This window comes from Papio anubis, chromosome 2 (assembly GCF_008728515.1).
Source record: "Papio anubis isolate 15944 chromosome 2, Panubis1.0, whole genome shotgun sequence".
Classification (NCBI taxonomy): domain Eukaryota; kingdom Metazoa; phylum Chordata; class Mammalia; order Primates; family Cercopithecidae; genus Papio; species Papio anubis.
In genome coordinates, this window is record NC_044977.1 from 76903456 (window position 1) to 76925566 (window position 22111).

General features: G+C 38.8%; 1 protein-coding gene across 1 annotated transcript in view; it reads right to left on the minus strand.

Annotated features, from left to right (window-relative positions):
- The window catches only part of SYNPR (synaptoporin), a 328630-nt gene that overhangs the window by 249420 nt on the left and 57099 nt on the right, over window positions 1–22111 (minus strand). The window lies entirely within an intron of this gene.

Below are 22111 nucleotides of genomic sequence, written 5' to 3' on the forward strand. Positions count from 1 at the left end.
CACTTAATAATTAAATCTCCTGAGTCTCAGAACCCAGAAAACTCCTACCTCCCTCTCCCCCGAACAGACATATAGACACCTATGCTCTACAAATGAGAGTCCAGCAGGCAGGGAATGGGGATTGTTGTGGCCTAGTAGATGAGTTAAAAGAAGGAACTCAGTGGGGAAATGCTTTATCTAGTTGTCCAAAAGACCTGATAGATACAAGCTACACAAAAATGTGATGTCCCTAGCTACTAAGAGAAACCAAAGACTCATGGCTAGCTGAGATGGAGGAAAAGTAGCATCACGGAAGGGTAAAAACCAATCCTATGTCAGGACATTGATTATTCTTCAAAAGAGAAAAAAAAAGAGACAGAGAGAGAGAAAGGCCAGGCTCCAGGGCACGAATGAAGATTTGCTCACATATATCGATTTTATTGCTTTGTTTTATTTGCCTTCATCATTGAGAAAAATTCTTCTTTTTCCATTTCTAAAGCTGCCTATAAGTTTGTGTCAGGGAAATATGTTTCACATTCAATAAACATTAGCTGAGTACCTAGTATGTGCCAGGAACATATAGACATGGGGACCGGAAAGGTGAGTGTGACCAGTTGACTTTCTTAGTCTCATGGGAAAAGAGCAATGATGGCAATAATAAATGCAATGAGTTCTTTGAGGGCACAGAGAACTGAAGAGGGCACTGACTCAGTCTGGGATTCAGGCAAGACACCACTGCGACTGACCTTGAGCAAACTGTTTAATCTGTCTCTCTGTTTTATTCCCTCATTTGTAACAAACGTAATGAATGACAACAGAATCTTAACAGGGTTATTGTGAGGATTAACTAAGGTAGCATTTGTAAAGCACTTACCCTACTGTCTAACACATAATGAGTGTTTAATAAATATTGGTGGACACCTTGAATAAAGGCCCAAAGAACACCACAGAAGTTGTCCAAGTGGACTGTGGCAGTTAACACATTCTTGATGCCTTCTGATCCCAGGATTATTTGGTAAGACAAGCTCCAATCAAGCTTCCTTACCCCAGGTACTGTCCTAACTGCTGGAAAATACAGCGAACATGGCCTTCATTGCCAAGTTGATGGAGCTTCTGGACTTCCACAAAGGACAGACAGTGAAAAACAATTTGAAGTATAAGTAGTAAGAGGAGAAGAACGAGCCATCTTAGGATGAGCAACATGATGTCTTATTCCCTGAGGAGATGGGCTTGAGCTAAGACCAAGGATGAGTGAAAGGGAATGTGGAATTCCAAAGACTGAAAATGGGCAGAGAAAATCACAGGCAGAGAAACCACATCATATCTGCACTAAAGACTCTGAAGCAGATGTGAGTTTCCAAGATACTGATAATCATACAATACCAACATAGGGTTACAGCTGTAACAAGTGCTATTAAGAGAACTTATGCAATAAGAAACTGATAAGTTATTTTCCAGCTTAGACATGGTGGATGAGTCAAAGTTAACTAGATGGAGAACAAAGGGGAGAGGGAGAGGGAGGCCCAGGCACTTACAAGGCTTGTGTGGCAGAGAAGGGGGCTGAGCACCAGCTCGGGAGGCCAGAGTACTGAGGCACTGGGAGGTGATGGAGAATGGGAGGGCATGGAGGATGAAAACGAAAGCAGGGACTGGTGCATCAGAAGTTATAGGGAAGATTCAGAACCTTTAAGATTTCTGAAAGTGGTAGGAGTTATTTGGGATTTCATGCAGGTGAATAATATGTCCTAAATTGCATTTTCAAAGGAGAATGGGAGGGCATGGAGGATGAAAACGAAAGCAGGGACTGGTGCATCAGAAGTTATAGGGAAGATTCAGAACCTTTAAGATTTCTGAAAGTGGTAGGAGTTATTTGGGATTTCATGCAGGTGAATAATATGTCCTAAATTGCATTTTCAAAGGATAACTGGCTGGTGAGTGTGAAATGTGAAGTAGGACCACGAGGACGTGGAACAATCAGTGGGAAAGCCATTACCAGTGAAACTTACCCTAGCTCTGGAAATCTGAATGACCTGGGAGTTGGGGTGTTGGGTCCTTCAGTAGATGCTGGTCTTGATATCACTGCAGCAGGCTCCGATGTCAGACAAACATTGGGTGAAATCCTAGAATCAATTGCCCTGGGACTTTTTATTTTATTTTATTTTTTATTTTTATTTATTTATTTATTTATTTATTTATTTATTGACAAAGTCTCACTCTGTCGCCCAGGCTGGAGTGCAATGGTATGATCTTGGCTCACCACAACCTCCACCTGCCAGGCTCAAGCCATTCTCTGGCCTCAGCCTCCCGAGTAGCTGTGATTATGGGTGTGTGCCACCGCGCCTGGCTAATTTTTGTATTTTTAGTAGAGATGGAGTTTCACCATCTTGGCCAGGCTGGTCTTGAATTCCTGATCTCAAATGATCCACCTGTCTTGGCCTCCCAAAGTGCTGAGATTATAGGTGTGAGCCACCATGCCTGGCCTACCCTGGGACTTTGGGTAAGATACTCTTCATTTGTTGAGCTTCTATTTCTTTATTTGCAAAAGGCAAAGCATACATACTCCCCAGCTTTGCTACAAAGATCAAATTAGATAATGCATGTGAAAGTGCTCAACAAATTCTGATAGTGGTTACTATAAAGATGCATGTCAGTAGCTTATAAAGCAGGCTCCATTCTGTCTAAAGATGCAAATGATCATTTCTGCAATATTTTCTATACTCAGAAGACATTTGAAAAAGAATAATGATGAAAAGCAAGAGTTGTAGTATTTACTATGTCAGGCATCTTTGTATGCACACAACATATATTAATATATTTAATTCTCACAATAACCGTCTGTGTTATGTGTACACTTCACTTCTCCCTTTATCTACTCCCTTTGCCATGTGAGTCTGAAGTTCTTCCTACTAAGCGATCAAAGTACACTGCTCATGTGCTTCTACTTGCCCTTGTGATGCCCTTGCCATCATCATGAGAAGAGTATCTTTACTAGTCTGTTGGTTCAAAGGGGACAAGGGACTTGCAAAGCAAACTCTAACTTGCAGTTAGGTTTGACATTCATGATGAATTAAAAAAAGCTTTGCCCACACAGCCCTAAAGTGGAGGTTTGGAAATTAGCCAGCAGTTGGATCATGATGTGGACAGATCCACTAGATGATTCAGGAAAGCAAACCCTTACCCTGCAGTTAGGGTTTGCTTTGCAGAGCCAGCCCAGCAAAGCTCAGAGTGGCCCACTGAAATCCCAATTGCCCATTATTTATGGAAGCAATAGCAAATGATCATTGTTTTAATGTTCTAAATGTCAAGGTGACTTGTTATGCAGCATTTTGTGGTAATTACTAATGAATGCACTCTACAAGATGGTTATTATTATTGATGCTCATGATATTTGTGAGGAAACTCAAGCACAGCGAGGTTCTTCGGCAACTTGTTTAAGTTCTCTGGCAGCTTCATATGTGTCAGAGCTGGGATTTGAACCCACATAGCCAGATTTCAGAATCTGTGTTTCTACCTTTCATACATACAGCCTCATAAGGAAACCAAGTCCTTCACATTTAAAGCGTCAGTTGATCCAAAAGCAACACAAAGCTTGAAGTGCAAATAAATGAAAAACAAGAATCTGACAGCACTATATTTTTGTGCATTAAAATTCACACAAAAATTGGATATCATCTCACAAAGAAAATGTCTGTGCATGGAATCTTATCACATCACCACTCCTAACATTAAGAAGCCTGCTTCATTTGCCTAGCTGGAGGTGTTAACAGCCGAAAATGATGTAAAACTTAAGTTTTATAAGTGGAGGGGACAGTCTGCTTAAAGTGGCACCTGCAAGAGGAGGATCGGAGTCATCAGTGAGTCAGGCAGGACTGTGACTGCCTAGAACCTGAATCATCTGATTGATCTGTCCACATTATGATTCAACTACTGGCTAATTCCCAAATCTCCACTTTAGGGCTGTGTGGGCAAAGCCTTTTTAATTCATCATGAATGTCCAAAAAGCCCAGAATGTGCTGCTTAAAACATAGTAGGTGTCAAGCCAAAGTCTGAGGTTCCAATTTAGCAGGTGGCCTGTAGCATCACTAATTCTAGGCAGCTTCACTTGGTCCCCCTCCCTGTGGAAGAAGATAAATAAGGAAGATCCAGCCCATTTTCTGGGAAAGACAGTTCAATTACTGTGGTTGATAGCAACCCCTTACTCCTCTGAATTCCCATAACATTCTATTTGTGCTTTTCTTATGAGATTATCCTCTCTTGTTCATCAGTGTATCACCAGTGCCTTGCACACTGCCTGGCACTTGGCAGATGCCAAACAACTCTGTGTTGATGAATGAGCAAATAGTCTGCACCGAGAGACAAAGAAACTGAGATGGAGTTGCTCTCCAGATTGCAGTGTCTTGGAAAGATTCTCCACCATGAATATATACAATTATTATTTGTCAATTAAAATTAAATTAAAAGACAAAGTGATATGGTTTAGCTCTGTCCCCACCCAAATCTCATCTTGAATTGTGGCTCCCATAATTCCCACATGTTGTGGGAGAGACCCAGTGGGAGGTAATTGAATCATGGGGGTGGGTCTTTCCGGTGCTGTTCTCGTGATAGTTAATAAGTCTTAGGAGATCTGATGGTTTTGTAAAGGGGAGCTCCCCTGCACATGCTCTCTTGTCTGCCACCATGCAAGACATCCCTTTGTTCTTCTTTTGTCTTCCCCCATGATTGTGAGGCTTCTTCAGTCATGTGGAACTGTGAGTCAATTAAACCTCTTTCCTTTATAGATTACCCAGTCTCAGGTATTTATTTGTTAGCAGTGTGAAAACAGACTAATACATAAAAGATTCTCCATTGCTTCTGCAAACCTAGATGCCTGAAGTATCTTTGGGTCTTGTTCATCAATGTCCCCTTTTTTCTATTTGCTCCCCAGTTGCCTTTTAATAAATTATCTGTTTACATCAGTTAGCTGGAACTGAATTCTGTTGCTTGTAGATACAGAACCTTAACAGATAAATTAGGGTTTTCCCAAAAGGGGATCTGTGGACTACTTGCATCTGAACCATCGAGCTTTACGATACTGATCCATAGTCCTCACTATAGGCCTCTAAATCAGACATTCCATCTGAATCTGCCTATTTGAAAAGCTCCTCAGGAGATTCTTTCATTCACTTGGAGAACAACTGGGTGAGAGGATTTTCAAGAATCCTTCCCACATTAAAATTCTAAAACGGTATGGGGAAAAAAAGAACAGCTCCTTACAAGTCTTCAAGTCTCCATGATCAACTCCTGCTCACCTCTTTGACCACATTTCCTATCCCTCTCCCCTCAGTGCACACCACACCCCAGCTTTACTGGCATTCTTTCTGTTTCCACCCCAGGACCTTTGGACTTGCTGTCCTCTCTGCCTGGCACTCCCTCCAAGGTCTTCACAGGGCTGGCTTATTCCTTTCCTTCAGGTCGGCTCCCCAGAGAGCAGGTTTCACATTTTCTGTCCCACATTGCCCCACAGCACCCATGTTGCCGATCCTAGCATCTTAGCAGTTCTCACTATATGAGTTGATTAGCATTCATTCTTTTGCTACTTCTTTGATCTCTCCCCCACTTAGAACTTATTAAGTTCCAGGATGGGAAGAATGAGCTTTGTCTTGTCACCACTCCATCCCCAATGCCTGGAACTTTACTTGTCACATAGCAGGTTCTTAGCGAATATTATTCAGTAAATGAAATCTATAAATCTTAGATAATCTTTGAATGCTATCCTACATATGCTATTACTGTAAAAGCAGTCTGAGCATAATAAAACCAAACGTCACATTTACCTTCAGGAATTTGTCATCTCAGATAACATTGCTCAGTGTTAACACCCACTGCTCCCAAATTTGATCTCTATTGCCTGAAAAAGTAAAAAGAGCTACTGTTTTAATTTCAATTTCCTTGTCTAAGGAAAACCTGGCCTAAATTTTCTTAAAGTAACAAAGAACCAAGAATCTTTGCTTCTTGGAAGCAGAGGAAGGCGAGCTAAAATGATTCCCTAGTGTGCACTCACACATGATTTGAAAAGCACACGTACCCTCTACTGGAAGTATGCAATATTGCAACTTGAACTCAAACTGTCAAACACATTAGGCAGGGAATGTCAAGTGTACTGTTACCCCTGAAACGGGTTGAAGTGAGCAGAGGAAAAGAGCAACATCAACAATAAATAAATGAGCAGTACTCATGGTGCTTATCTGTTCTTAGGGTTAAATTGGCCAAGATCCATTGGGCGGATCACTCAGAATTCTGGCTTTTGAGATGTTCAGTGCATTTCCTCTTGTAAACCCCAACAAAGATCAGGGACAACTGTTCACTTTATCACAGCCTAATACGTAAATAGGACTAAGTAGAGAAAAAAATGCAAGAAGGAAGCGTAATGTCTGATAAGGGGCACGCAGTCAAGGGAGTGAGGATATGACCTAAATGGAACCCAACTGAGGTTCAAATTCCTCATTGGTAAAACAAGGAAAGGATTTAGAATAAGTAACCATAAAGGAGCTGCACCTTGAACAGAAGTTAAGAAGTCACTAATTGATGGGCTCTGGGGCTGATTCAAGCTATAGACATGATTTGGCCCAACTATTAATTAGGAGGGACAAGGGTTCTCCAGTTTGCTACGGTATGTTTGTCTGTCTCCCCTGCACATACATGTACATTTCTGATTGTGGTGTCAATAGCAAGTGCAAGTGTCATTTCCATTTAGCACACTGGTGATTTTCTAACAGCCAGCCTGCTTTATGCGCTCATTTTATTTACCTGGTCCCTGCAGGCATCTGACTTTACACTTTTGCCTAGTCCCTCTGGCTGTTTTGCATAACAGTGCAGTGTCTCTTCTCTTTACTGTGAAGTGCATGTGTGCATATGCGCGCGCACACACCACACACCCACACACACACAGAATACACACACAACTTTAGCAATATGGCTTTTCTTTCTCCTTCTATCATGATATAGTCTGAAGTCCCATTTGCAAAAAAAAATATGAAGAAGACAGAGCTGTCCATCACTTCATCTCAATCCCCAGCACAGGGCTTGTAGCAGGTCCAACAAGAGTGAGATGCTGGTGTCCGGCAGCTGCCTGGGTCTCTATGAGTCATCTTTTCTATAAAGGCTGTATATATAGGGAATAGTCTCCCCTACAGAGTTAATAATTGTGTGTGTGTGTTTGTGTAGAATAACATTAATCTCTACCTGTTTTCCCTTCCCCTTAATATTTGAAAATACTATGTATAAGTGTGAAAATGTGTTCCTATTACTAAGATTCCTTTCCTAAAATTCCGTAGATGAGACAGTATAATGTAAGATCATGATATGTTAGCTCTTCTTATCAGTTTTAGTTTAAAGAGACTGCAAAAGACCTGCATTTTAGAAATATAATGCCAGGATATCAAGAAAAGTTATATTTAAATTTTGATTACCTTAAATCTACATGGACAACTCAGTGGATTACCTTATTTTTGCATTTGGCTTTATTAAAAAGACAAAAATAAAAGAAAGCAAATGAAACCAAAAGACAAGAATCAAAATTAAGTCAAAACGGCAGTCTGGTACTCAGAATAGGTATAGCCGAACCTTCTACGCCTTCGCCACCTACTGGGCAAAGGCAGTTGATACTCATAATGACTAGAAGGACCTTGGATTCTCCAGAAAACAGAAAACCCTAAAGACTCCTCCAAAAAACAAATTTTATAAATTCAGTAAAGTTTCAGGATGCAAAATCAACATACAAAAATCAGTGGCATTTCGATGCACCAATAACAATAAAGCTGAGAACAAAAATCAAGAAGGCAGTCCTATTTACAACAGCTACAAAAACAATAAAGTATCTAGGAATATATTTAATCAAGGAGGTGAAAGATCCCTACAAGGAAAATTATAAAAGACGACGAAAGAAATTGTAGATGTCACAAACAAATGGAAAAACATCTCATGATTATGGATTGAAATAATTAATGTTTTTGGCTGGGCGCTGAGGCTCACGCCTGTAATTCTAGGACTTTGGGAGGCTGAGGTGGGCGGGTCATGAGGTCAGGAGTTAGAGACCAGCCTGACCAACATGGTGAAACCCCGTCTATAGTAAAAATACAAAAATTAGCTGGGTGTGGTGGCATGTGCCTGTAATCCCAGCTATTCAGGAGGCTCAGGAAGGAAAATTGCTTGAACTCGGGAGGTGGAGGTTGCAGTCAGCCAAGATCATGCCACTGCACTCCACCTTGGGTGACAGAGAGAGACTCCGTCTTAAAAAAAAAAAAAAAAAAAAAAAAGTATTAATGTTGTTAAAATTACCATACTGCCCAAAGCAATCTACAGATTTAATGCAATTCTTATCAAACTACTCAATGTCATTTTTCACAGGTTTATTCATATGGAACTAAAAAGAGAACAAAAGTCAAAGCAATCCTAAGCAAAATTAACAAAGCCAGAGGCATCACATTAGCTGACCTCAAATTATACTGCAATGTTACAGTAACCAAAACAGCATAGACGCATAGATCAATGGAACAGAATAGAGAACCCAGAGAAGAAACTACATATCTACAGTCATCTGATCTTTGACAAAGTCACCAAAAAGACACACTGGAGAAAGAATGCCCTTTTCAGTAAATGGTGCTGAGAAAAATTGGATTACCACAGGCAGAAGAATGAAACTGGATATCTATCTCTCACCCTATAAAAAATGAATCAAAGATGGATCAAATACTTAAATGTAAAACCTGAAACTATAAAAGTACAGGAAGAAAACCTAGAGAAAGCTCTTCTGGACATTGGTCTAGGCAAAGAATTAATAAACTAAGATGTCATAAGTACAAGCAACAAAAACAAAAAATAAATGGAGGTTAATTTAAACTAAAAAGCTGCTGTACAGCAAAAGAAATAAGCAACAGAGTGAACAAACAAATTGCAAAATGGGAGAAAATATTTGCAAACTATGCAACCAACAGGTAATTGATATCCAGAATTTACAAGGAACCCAAACAACTCAACAACAACAACAACAAACAACCCTATTAAAAAGTGAACAAAGGATATGACTAGACATTTTTCAAAAGAAGACATGTAAATGGTCAATAAGCATATGAAAAAATGTTCAACATCACGAATCATCAGAGAAATGCAAATTAAAACCATGGTGTGATATCATCTTACACCAGTCAGGATGGCTATTAAAAGCTCAATAAAATAACTTGTTGGTTAGGATGTGGAAAAAAGGGACCACATACAATGTTGGTGGGAAGTAAATTAGTACAACCTCTATGGAAAACAGAATGGTATTTCTCAAAGAACTAAAAATAGAACCACCATTCAACCCAGCAATTGAAATCATTACATCAAAAAGATACCTGTACTCAGATACCTGTATCATGTACCAGCAGTATTCACAATAGCAAAGATATGGATTCGACTTAAGTGTCCAGCAACAGATGCTTGGATTAAGAAAATGTGATATATATGTATACACACACACAATGGAATACTATTCAGCCATACACACACACACACACACACACACACACACAGTGGAATACTATTCAGCCATAAAAAGAATAAAATCATGTCTTTTGCAGCAACATGGGTGGAACTGGAGGCCATTATCTTAAATGAAACAACTCAAACAGAAAGTCAAATACCACGTTTTTACTTGTAATTGGAAACTATATAATGTATACACCGGGACATAGAATGTGGAATAACAGACTTTGGAGACTTGGAAAGCTGGAAAGGTGGCGGGTGAGGGATGAGAAATTATTTAATAGGTACAATGTACACTATGCAGGTAATGTTTACCCTGAAAGCCCAGATTTTTTTTTTTTTTTTTTTTTTGAGACGGAGTCTCGCTCTGTCGCCCAGGCTGGAGTGCAGTGGCCGGATCTCAGCTCACTGCAAGCTCCGTCTCCCGGGTTTACGCCATTCTCCTGCCTCAGCCTTCCGAGTAGCTGGGACTACAGGCGCCCGCCACCTCTCCCGGCTAGTGTTTTGTATTTTTTAGTAGAGACGGGGTTTCACTGTGTTAGCCAGGATGGTCTCGATCTCCTGACCTCGTGATCCACCCATCTCGGCCTCCCAAAGTGCTGGGATTACAGGCTTGAGCCACCACGCCCGGCCCCAGATTTCACCACTACATAATGTATCCATGTAACAAAACTGCACTTGTACACCTGAAATTTATACAAATGTTTTTAAAAGAAAAGATCAAAGATTGGCATATATTTAGCAATGGTATATGAAAAAGAAAAGGATGAGTGTTGAATTCAGACAAAGAATAAACAGGTGTTTATAAACCCTCTCTAATGGTTCAAAAGTAGCCTACCTCCTACCAAAAATCACATAGAAAATTCTAGAATTTATCCATAGCAACCATATGAAAATGTTTTTCAAGCACAATGTTTGCATTTATTATTGCCAGATCACACCACTAATCTATTACTTACAAGTCTGAATATGAAAAGAGTAATCATCAGTTAAGAAAATAGTTCTTTAAGAAAATGGATTACTTATGGTCATTTAGAAACTTTTAAAATAATTGATATAAACTAGGTGAAGTACATACTGTGTCCCAAACATTACATTAGTTACATTATCTCAGTTAATTTTTCTCAATTTTGTGAGGTAAGCCCTAGTATTATTTTTATTCTGCAGATGAGGAAACTAAGGTCTAGATAGATTTAGCATAGCATATGGCTGCACAAAAGAATGTTTCCCTCCATAAAATTATTCCTTAAATAAAAGGAAATAATCTTATACTCCTATCAATAGAATGTCTGTCAAATTATAGGTTACTCCATCACCAAGTGCCATTTGGGGAAGACACAATATTTCTGAAATGACCTCCATTAATCCTACTTAAATGTTTATTAAAGTAAGCTGACAGAGTTGGTAAAAAGAGAGGCAAAGAAATTAGCCGGATGCAGTGGCTCATGCCTGTAATCCCAGCACTTTGGGAGGCCGAGGCAGGTGGATCACAAGGTCAAGAGATGGAGACTGTCTTGGCTAACATGGTGAAACCCCATCTCTACTAAAAATACAAAAACTTAGCTGGGCGTGGTGGTGGGCACCTGTAGTCCCAGCTACTTGGGAGGCTGATGCAGGAGAATTACTTGAACCCAGGAGGTGGAGGTTGCAGTGAGCCGAGACCGTGCCACTGCACTCCAGCCTGGACCACAGAGCGAGACTCCATCTCAAAAAAAAACGAAAAAAATTGAGTATGCATGAGTATGCCTTTCATCATACTTTTCATTAGAACAACCTCTCAATTGGAAGGAACAAATACAATTATAAATAATCTTTAAAAATTATTTTCAGAAAGTAAAACAGCACATACTTCAACAGTGGTTTATATAAACATAAATCTACCAAAAAAATGAAAAAATATTTTCATAATAGTATATGAATGTGTATTTGTGACTTGGGCAAAAATTCCAGTAACAGGATCACAAAAAGATTTAGAAGTTCTGCATTTAAAAAGTGAAGAGCTTTTAAAACTGTGTTAGATGACTCCAAAATGGCTTTAATGATAAAAACAAAATTGATGTATGAAGAGTTTGGATAAAATAGTTCCACGGTTGGGCACAGTGGCTCACACCTGTAATCCTAGCACTTTGGGAGGCTGAGACAGAAGGATCGTTTGAGGTCAGGAGTTTGAGAACAGCCTGGCCAACATAGTGAAACCACAACTGCACTAAAAATACAAAAAGCCAGACACAGTAGTGCACGCCTGAAATCCCAGCTACTTGAGAAGCTGAGGCAGGACAATCGCTTGAACTCGGGAGATGGAGGTTGCAGTGAGCTGAGATCACACCACTGCACTCCAGTCTGGGCAACAGAAAGAGTCCATCTCAAAAAAAAAAAAAAAAAAAAAAAAACAGTTCCAGAAAATCCAATGTTAGACAAAAGCAGCATTTCAAAATTATTATTTTAGGATATGCATCTTTAAATATATATGAATTTGTCCCTAAAGATCCACTTCTCACCTTTCTCTCCTTTCCCCTCTCCTCAGGAAGCTGCCTGGCTTTGGCTTGGCTCTGGCCAATGCGAGTCAGCCAATGCGAGCCCAGCAGAAGAGAGGCTAGGGAAGAGGGAGAAAGTGAGGTCCTAGCTTCTTCCCCTGCAAGGTCACCTCAGCCAGGTTCTGCCCCTCACTGGAGGTCACCCTTCTTGTCATGACAATTTTCTTCCTTCCTTCCTTCCTTCCTTCCTTCCTTCCTTCCTTCCTTCCTTCCAGGTTCCTGTGAGGGCTTCTTCTCTTCTGCAGCCTGATAGGCCCAGGGGTGGAAACAGTCCTGCTGCTGCTAAGGAAACTGACTTTGCAAAATTATGACAGAGAAATCTGACAGAGCTGACTCCATATTGCTTCTAACCTCACAAGCTATCTTTGCTCCTTCCTGGCCATAGGTCAAGCTAACTATGGAAGGAATGCTATTTATGATTTAATCTCAAAGCAAGGGTGATACTAGCCCCTTCCCAAAACTACCCTCTCCTTGTTCTGAGACTAAAACCACATTTGTAAAACTAATGAAAGGTCACGAGATTAAAATTATGGGAGGAGCATGAATTCTGCTAAAACCTAGGCATAGTTAAATGATAACAAGTCATTGTTTACTGCTCAAGAGTTACACAGGGGTGGTCACAAGATTTGTAACTTGCCTAATTGCCCCTTTCGATGACATCGCATTCTAAGACCTAAGACTAGTATTTGAGATACTTTTCAGACTTTTGCATTCTGGAAACCCAACTGACTCCACCCAGACCCATTACACATACCAAGAAACTGGCTTATCTGGTCTGGTGGCCCCTACCTAGGCAGGGACTTAGCTCAAGAATTTGATCCCCTATCATTTCATGCCCAGCCCAACCAATCACCATTCCCCATTCACTAGCCCCCTGCCCACCAAACCATCCTTGAGAAGCCCTAGCCTCAGAGCTTTGTGGGGTGGCTGATTTGTGCAATAAACTCCCTTCTTTCCATTTGGCCGGTTCTGCATTTAGTAAACTCTCTTCACCACAATACTGCTGTCTCAGTGAATCGACTCTCTGTGAAGTGGGCAAAAACAACCCACCGGGCAATTACACAAATCCAGGTTCTTCCACTACCTCTTGTTGTTGTTCCCTTATACCCAAGCTACTCTTATTAATTTGTAAAAAAAAAAAAAAAAAAAAAAAGAAAAGAAAAAAAAATCTTTTTTGAATATGCACCTGTTTCTCACTGGGATCTTAATACATTAAATAAGAAATTGAATTTAATTAAATATTATAAGTAGACACTTTACAATTTCTCCTCTATTTCTAAAAGTTTATAAATAGAAAACCTCTTTGTTCCTGGACCTTTATATTAATAAAGAATAAAAGCAGCATTTCTGAAATTTGTATCCAGAGCTTTCTGACTTGGGAGCTCCAGGGCTGCCTCCTTCCTAATCATAAGGTAGGTAGGAGAGAAGTGCAGCAGACAATTGGGTCAAATGAAAAACTGTGTATTCTGTTTGTAAAGGGCTATTGATACTTTGGGTCTTCTTTTTTTAATGCCAGGCTTATTATTATAAGCACATTCTGCTGAACACAGAGGTTCGGTTATTACCTTTTATCAAAATGTCGGGAGGGCAGATTTTAAACTGAGCTAGACAATATGAAAGAACATTCTTCCCATCCACAGTCTTTGAAACTGATTGCAAATGAATCGCCTCTGAACAGCATATGAGCGAGGCTGAGAGCTCTCCTAATGATGTACATCTGTGAGGCTTCACTCGGGGGTTTGGCTGCATTTACATCACTATAAACTCTGCAATTACAGCTCAAGCCGTTTCCGGCATAGACACAGAGAATACGAATTGCAACAGCAGGTTTCCTGCCTTGGATTTCTGCCAGGAGCCTGAGTCACCGTCCCAGACATCTGTAGCACATTAAACTGTACCCTTGTTATCTCTCAGTACTTTGAACAATCGCCCAAACCTCTGACAAAACAAATGGCCAAAGCCTTCTCAAGAAACCCTTTAAAGTTAGTCAGGGAATCATGAGCTGGCAGAAAACAACTTCTAGGGCAATTTATACTGTCGAAGAAAAGCCACAACAGAGCAGAGATGGTTTTTGATAGTCTGAATGTTGTTTAAACTTCATGGACTTAGACGGTCTGAAAAAGAAGTAGCTGTGTTGGAAGCTCAACAAAAAAAGGAGGGTTGTACTTAGTCTTAAACAGGAGTTCAGTTCAGCAGGGCAAACATGGATAGAGGCAGGACCTCCAAACCCCATCCTGACTCTGTCTCCTTCTCTCCACCAGTGCCATGCCCCTGGGATGCACACCACCACCGTCTTACACAGAACAATGCAAAAACTTCATGTCTTCATAATGTTATCTTCATAATATGATCCTCGGCTCTCCTAGAATCCATTGTCCATACAGCAGTCACAGTGATCTTTTATAAATATAAATCTGTGTATGATTTTTCCTGCTTAAAACCAAGAAAGGCTGTTGCAGCACACCTACAGTATCTAAGTCCCTTCCCATGATCCAAAGCTACTGCATCCCGTGGCCTCTGTCCTCCTCTCCAGATTCAACACCCACCAATCTCCTTGTTGTTCTTTCCACTCCAGCTAGTTTTTCTTCATCATCAAATATGCCAAACTTGTCCCCTTCTCTGGGCCTTTGTACTAACTTCTCCCTGTGCCTGAAAATCTCTCTCTCTAATGTTTTCCATGATTGATCCCTTCAGGCCTTAGCTCACACATTACTCCTCTGGCAGGCCTCTTCTGATCATCCCCATTTTTATTTTATCAACATAATTTATTACTTAAAAACACATACAAAAGAATAAAGGAATACTAGAAATAACTTTCAACTCATAAATTCTACAACTTAGAAGAAGTGGATCAATTCATTTAAAACAACAAACTACCCAAAATCAATCAACATGAAATAGACAATCTTGATAGCCTTATAACCATTAAAGAAATTGAATTTATAATTAAAGAGCCCTTAATAAAGAAATCTCCAATCCCAGATGGTTTCATCAGAAATTCTACCAAACATTTAAAAAATAATTAACATCAATTTTACATAATCTCTTCCAGAAAATAGAAGAGGAGGGAACACTTTCCAACTTATTTTATGAGGCCAGCATTACCCTGATGAAATCCATTACAAGAACAAAAATTAAAGACCAATATCTCTCATGAACTAAGACATAAAATCATCAACAAAATATTAGCAAAGTAAATCCGATGATGTAAGAAAATAATTACGCACCATGACCAAGTAGGATGTATTCTAGTATGAAAATGGGATTCAACATTCAAAATGCAATCAGTGTAACCCATCATATCAACAGACTACAGAAAGAAAATCATATGAGCATATCCATTGGTCCAGAAAAAATATTAGACAAAATCCAGTAATGATTATAGTTTAAAACACTAAGCAAACAAGAATTAAAGAGGAACTTCTTCAACTTGACAAACAATATCTACAAGAATCAAGACAGTGTAGCATGGAGAAAGACTAGGTAAACAGATAAATGGGACAGAATATAGACAGGTAAGAAATAGATTCACATCAGTGTAGCCTTGATCTTTGAAGAGGGAGCAAAGACAATTCAATGGAGCAAAGATAGTGTTTTCAACAAATGGTGCTAGAACAACTGAACATTTATATGAAATATTTTTAAAAATGCATCTAGACACAAACTTCCTAAATTCCACAAAAATTAAAATGGATCATACACCTAAAAGTAAAATGCAAACTTATAATGCCTCTAGAAGATAATACAAGAGAAAATCTAAGTAACCTTGGATTGGGTGATGGCTTTTTAGATGCAACACCAAAAACACAATCCATGACAAAACAAAATAGGTAATTTGGACTTCGTTAACATTAAAAAACATCTGCTTCATGAAAGATACTGTTAAGAGAATGAAAGATAAGCCACAAAGTGGAAGAAAATATTTGCAAAACACATACCTGATAAATGACTTGTATTCAAGATACATAAAACACTCTTAAAACTCAATAAAAATAAATAAGTGAAAAATTAAGCAAAAGATATGAACATTCATTTCACTAAAGAAATTATACAGATGGCAAATAAGCATATGAAAAGATGCTCAACATGAAATGTCATTAGAAAATTACAAACTAAAAGAGCAATGGGATACCACTACATAGCTATTAGAGTGGTTAAAATCCAAAACATTGACAATATCAAATGCTGATGAGAATGTGGAGTGACAGGAACTGTCTTTCATTGATGGTGGGGACATAACATGGTACAGTCACTCTGAAACACAGTCTGGTAGTTTCTTACAAAGCCAAGCTTAGTCCACTATAGGATCTCGCAATTGTACCCCTGTGTATTTACCTAAATGAGTTGAAAACTATGTCCACACAGAAAACTGTCAGGCCTCTGAGCCCAAACTAAACCATCATATCCCCAGTGACCTGCACATATACATTCAGATGGCCTAAAGCAACTGAAGATGCACAAAAGTGAAAATAGCCTTAACTGATGACATTCCACCATTGTGATTTGTTTCTGCCCCACCCTAACTGATCAATGTACTTTGTAATCTCCCCCACCCTTAAGAAGGTTCTTTGTAATCTCCCCCACCCTTAAGAAGGTTCTTTATCATCTCCCCCACCCTTAAGAAGGTTCTTTGTAATCTCCCCCACCCTTAAGAAGGTTCTTTATCATCTCCCCCACCCTTAAGAAGGTTCTTTGTAATTCTCCACACCCTTGAGAATATACTTTGTGAGATCCACCCCTGCCCCCAAAACATTGCTCTTAACTCCAACGCCTATCCCAAAACCTATAAGAACTAATGATAATCCCAGCACCCATTGCTGACTCTCTTTTCTGACTCAGCCCGCCTGCACCCAGGTGAAATAAACAGCCATATTGCTCACACAAAGTCTGTTTGGGGGTCTCTTCACATGGACACGTGAGACACTGTCCACCAATGTTTATTCATAATTGAATAAACTTATTCATTTATAATCAGCTTTATTCATAATTGCCCCAAACTGGAAGCAACCAAGATGTCCTTCAATAGTTGAGTGGATAAACAAACTGTGGTACATCCATACAATGGAATATGTTATAGTGATAAAAAATAAATGAGCTATCAAGTCACAGAAGACATGGAGTAAACTTAAGCGCATATTGCCAAATGAAAGAAGCCAATCTGTAAATGCTGCATACCGTATGATTTCAAATATATGACATTCTGGAAAAGGCAAAACTATAGAGACCATAAAAGGTCAGTGGTTGCCAGGAGTTAGTGAGGGAAGAAAGAAGGGAGAGATGACTAGATAGAGCGTAGAGGATTTTTAGGGTGATTAAACTATTCTGTATGACACTGTAAATGTGGATACACGACCCCATGCATTTGACAAAACCCATAGAACTGTACAACACAAAGAGTAAACCCTAACATAAACTGTGAACTTCAGCCAATAATAATGTATTGATATTGCTTATCAATTATATTAAATGTACCACACTAATGCAAGATGTTAGTAATAGGGAAATTGTGTACAGAAGGAAGGGGGGATATGAGAATTCACTGTACTATTAACTTTTCTATAAACCTAAAATTACTTTAAAAAATAAATAAAGTACATTACTTTTTTTAAATTAATGGTAAAATCTAGGTGGTGGATGTGTGACTGTTCACTGAAAAAATTTCAACCTTGCTTTATGTTTAAAACATTTTAAAGCAAAATGTTGAGGAAAAAAAAAAAAACTTATGGCCACACAAAACCTGTATATGTGCATTGATAGCAGCTTCACTCATACTAGCCATAAAATGAAAACAGCAGAGATATTCTTCAATGGGTGAATGGTTAACAAACTATACACCATTCATGCCATGGAATATTACTCAGCAATATTAAAAACATAACTTGGATAGATCTGAAGGAAATTATGCTGAGTGAAAACCTCCAGTCTCCAAGGGTTACATTGTGTATTTATATATTTATATAAGATTCTTGCAATGGCAAAATTATAGAAAAGGAGGAGTGATTACTGGTTTACAGGAGTTAAGGACAAGTTAGGGAAGGGAGACGAGCGTGGTTATAAAAAGGTAGGCTGGGCATGGTGGCTCACACCTCTAATTCCAGCACTTTGGGAGGCCGAGGCGGGCAGATCACCTGAGGTCAGGAGTTCAAGACCAGCCTGACCAACATAGTGAAACCCTGTCTCTACTAAAAATACAAAAATTAGCTGGGCATGGTGGTGCATGCCTGTAATCACAGCTACTCAGATGGCTGAGGCAGGAGAATCCTCTGAGCCCGTGAGGTGGAGGTTGAAGTGAGCTGAGATCTCGCCACTGCACTCAAGCCTGGGTGACAGAGTGAGACTCCATCTCAAAAAAATAAAATAAAATAAAAGGGGAACACAAGGAATTTCTGTGAAGCTATTCTTTATCTTGATTATAGTGGTGAATACATGAACCTACACATTGATTAGAGTACAGAACTTTATTTTGTGTGCACAAATTAATACAAGTAAAATTGGAGAAATCTGAAAAAGATAGGTGGATTGTGTCAAGGTCATTATCTTGGTTGTAATATTGTACTATACATTCCCAAGACATTAACATCAGGAAAAACTGAGTTAAAAGGCACACAGGATCTTAATGTATTATTTCTTACAACTGCTTATGAATCTATAATTATCTTAATAAAAATTCAATTAAAAATGAAAACACACTACAAAATTTGTTACTTTGCTTCCTGTCTGTCTCTTCCCAGTAGAATGCAAGTACCATGTGAGCAGAGACATTGCCTCTCTTGGTTTACTACTTGTATCCTTATCATAGTGCCTGGGACATAGTAGGTACTCACTAAAAATGTGTTTAATAAACGACAACTATGACATGTCAACATGTCAAAATAACTGATATGATTAGAGATGTTATTTCATTCATTCATATATTAAACAGAGCTTTACCAAGCAATATCAAAGCACCAGTGTATCAGGTAATAGAGATGAATCTAAGAAAAGTCACCATCTTCAAGGAATTCAGAACTAACGTAGCAGGCAAAGATTCCTGAGGAGGAAATGTCTGCCTCACCGAAAAGCATCAGTAGTGTCTCTTTTAGGGAAGAGAACAGGATAGTCCAATATTCGCTGACATGGTCCTCTCACTTTGGCCCATGAAGGAGCTACAACATTGAGTAAGAAGAGTTGGAGGAGACAAGGTAAACCAGAAAATGAGTGGGCATGTGGTGGGATTGCTGGATTCTGAACCCGTCCCTGCTTCTGAGAAACCTGTGAACAGCACAGTGACAGTGCTCACTGGGGACAGTGTGGTATTAGTCTCCAGAGTACGTGTTCAGATCCCGGGTCACTAGCTGTGTGTCCTTGGACATGCTTTCCATCTCTTGAGCTGCAAGTTTTCTTGGTTATACAATGAAATGAATAACATGACCTAATATAATATAGTATATAATCATTCTATTAGAATCTGGTCCACAGTTCTCTATTGGCTCCTATATTTCATGCTGTTGACAGGGATCCACTTGGATCTGAAGCTTCTGAAAAATATTCAGAAGGGATTTGAATCCAAAAGCAGCTAGATTTCTTGCTTTGAGACTTAACTCTATTACTACCAAGTTGACTGTTTATTTGAAGATGTCCAAAAGGGAAGAGAAGATTTTCAAGAAAGCTAGACACTCCTCCCTAGGACTTTTATTGTTATTTTAAGGAAACTAGACACCTGGGCTTCCCACTACTTATAATTCATCTTCTCATGAACCTTCTCATGGGGTAGTAACTAGATGAGAAGCAGAACTACTTAGCCATTGTGGTCAAATGTCAGAAGAAATTCTGCCAAGAATTTATTGGAGGCTAGATTCCTTTAAACAAATAAACTTTATTTATTAGAGTAGTTTTAGACTTACAGAAAATTTTAACAGAAAGTAGAGAGAGTTCCCATATACTACTCCATTCCCATCCCAAACACACAGTTTCTCCTAGGATTAACATCTTCCATTGGTTTGGTATATTTGCTACAAGTGATGAACCAATATTGGTACATTATTATTGACTGAAGTCCTTGGTTTACATTAGAGTTTCCTGTTTGTGCTGCATGGTTCATTTGTCAAATGTATAACGTCATGCATCCACCATTACAGTATCATACAGCATAGTTCCATCCTAAAACTCCCCTGTACTCCACCGATTCATCCTTCCCTTCCTTTCCATTAACCTCTGGCAACCACTGATCATTTTTTGGTTTCTATAGTTTTGCCTTTTCCAGAACGTCATTTATTTGGAATCATACAGAATGCAGGCTTTTCAGGTTGGTTTCTTTCACTCAGTAACATGCACTTAAGATTATTCCATGTCTTCTGTGGCTTAATAGATCATTTATTTTTTGTTGTTATAACATATTCCATTGTATGGATGTACCACAGTTTGTTTATCCACTCAACTATTGAAGGACATTTTGGTTGCTAGAAGCAAACTAGAATTTGGGGCAATTATGAATAAAGCTGCTATAAACATTGGTAGACAGTTTCTTTGTGTGGACATAGTTTTCAATGCATTTGGGTAAATATCTAGATGTATTGCTCTATTATATGGTAGACAAGGTTGAACATTGTATGAAACTGTGAAACTATCTTCTAGAGTGACTGTACCATTTTGCGTTCCCACCATCAGTGAATGAGAGTCCCTGTTCCTCCACATCCTCACCAGCATTTGGCATTGTCAGTGTTTTGCACTTTAACCGTTCTAAACGGTAAATAGCTATGTAGTTCTTATTGTTGTTTTAATTTGCAATTCTCTAATGACATTTTATGTTGAGCATCTTTTTTTTTTTTTTTTTTTTTTTTTTTTTTTTTTTTTTGAGACAGAGTCTCACTCTGTCACCCAGGCTGGAGTACAGTGGCACAATCTCTGCTCACTGCAACCTCCGCCTCCTTGTTCAATCTATTCTGCTGCCTCAGCCTCCTGAGTAGCTGGGATTACAAGTATGTACCACCATCCCCAGCGAATTTTTGGATTTTTAGTAGAGACAGGATTTCACCATATTGGCCAGGCTGGTCTCGAACTCCTGACCTCAAGTGATCCGCCCACCTGGGCCTTCCAAAGTGCTGGGATTACAGGTGTGAGCCACTGTGCCTGACCTTTCATGGACATATCTTCTTTGGCTCTAGGTGTCTATACAGTTTTTAATTGTTGAGTTTTAATAATTTTTTTATATATCCTGGATACAAGTGCTTTATCACATATATGTTTTACAAATATTTTCTCCCAATCTGCGGCTTAACAGTGTCTTTCACAGAGCAGAAGTTTTTAATTTTAATGAAATCTAACTTAACAATTTTTTTCTTTCATAGATTGTGCTTTTGGTGAGGTATCTAATAATCATTATTGAATCCAAAATCACTTAGATTTTTTTCTATGTTGTCTTTGAGAAGTTTTATAATTTTGCATTTTACCTTCAGGCCTCCATCCATTTTGAGTTAAATTTTGTGAAAAGGGTAAGCCATTGTGTAGGTTCTTTTTTTTTTTTTTTTTTGGCATAGGAATGTCCACTTGCTCTAGTAGTATTTATTCAAAAGATTATCTTCTTTCCATTGGATAGCATTGAGGCTAAATTTTAAACATCAACTTTTTAAATTATAAAATAATGCACGTTTGTAACTATGAAGTTCATCATTGTTAACATTTTGATGAATATTAAACTGGCCTTTTATTCGTGTGTGTGTGTGTGTGTGTGTGTGTTGTATATTTGAGATCCTTTTATGCATTGCATAATCTCCTTCCTGTACTATCCTGATACAGTTTATAGTTTCATCCTCAAGCAGAAATTCATAGTTGTGTCCTCTAGAAAATATTATACTTACTTTTATAATTATTTAACCTAATTAAATAATATAAATTTTTCTAAGTAAATATTTTTTGTCACTGCATATTATTCCATGATATATTTAATCACATTTGAATGGTCAGATATTTAGGTTGTTTTTAATATTTCTATTTTGTGCTAAATGAGACATAAAAAAGGAAGCTAACGGGAGGCTGAGGCGGGCAGATCACCTGAGATCAGGAGTTCAAGACCATCCTGACCAACATGGAGTAACTCCGTCTCTTTAAAAAAACAAAAT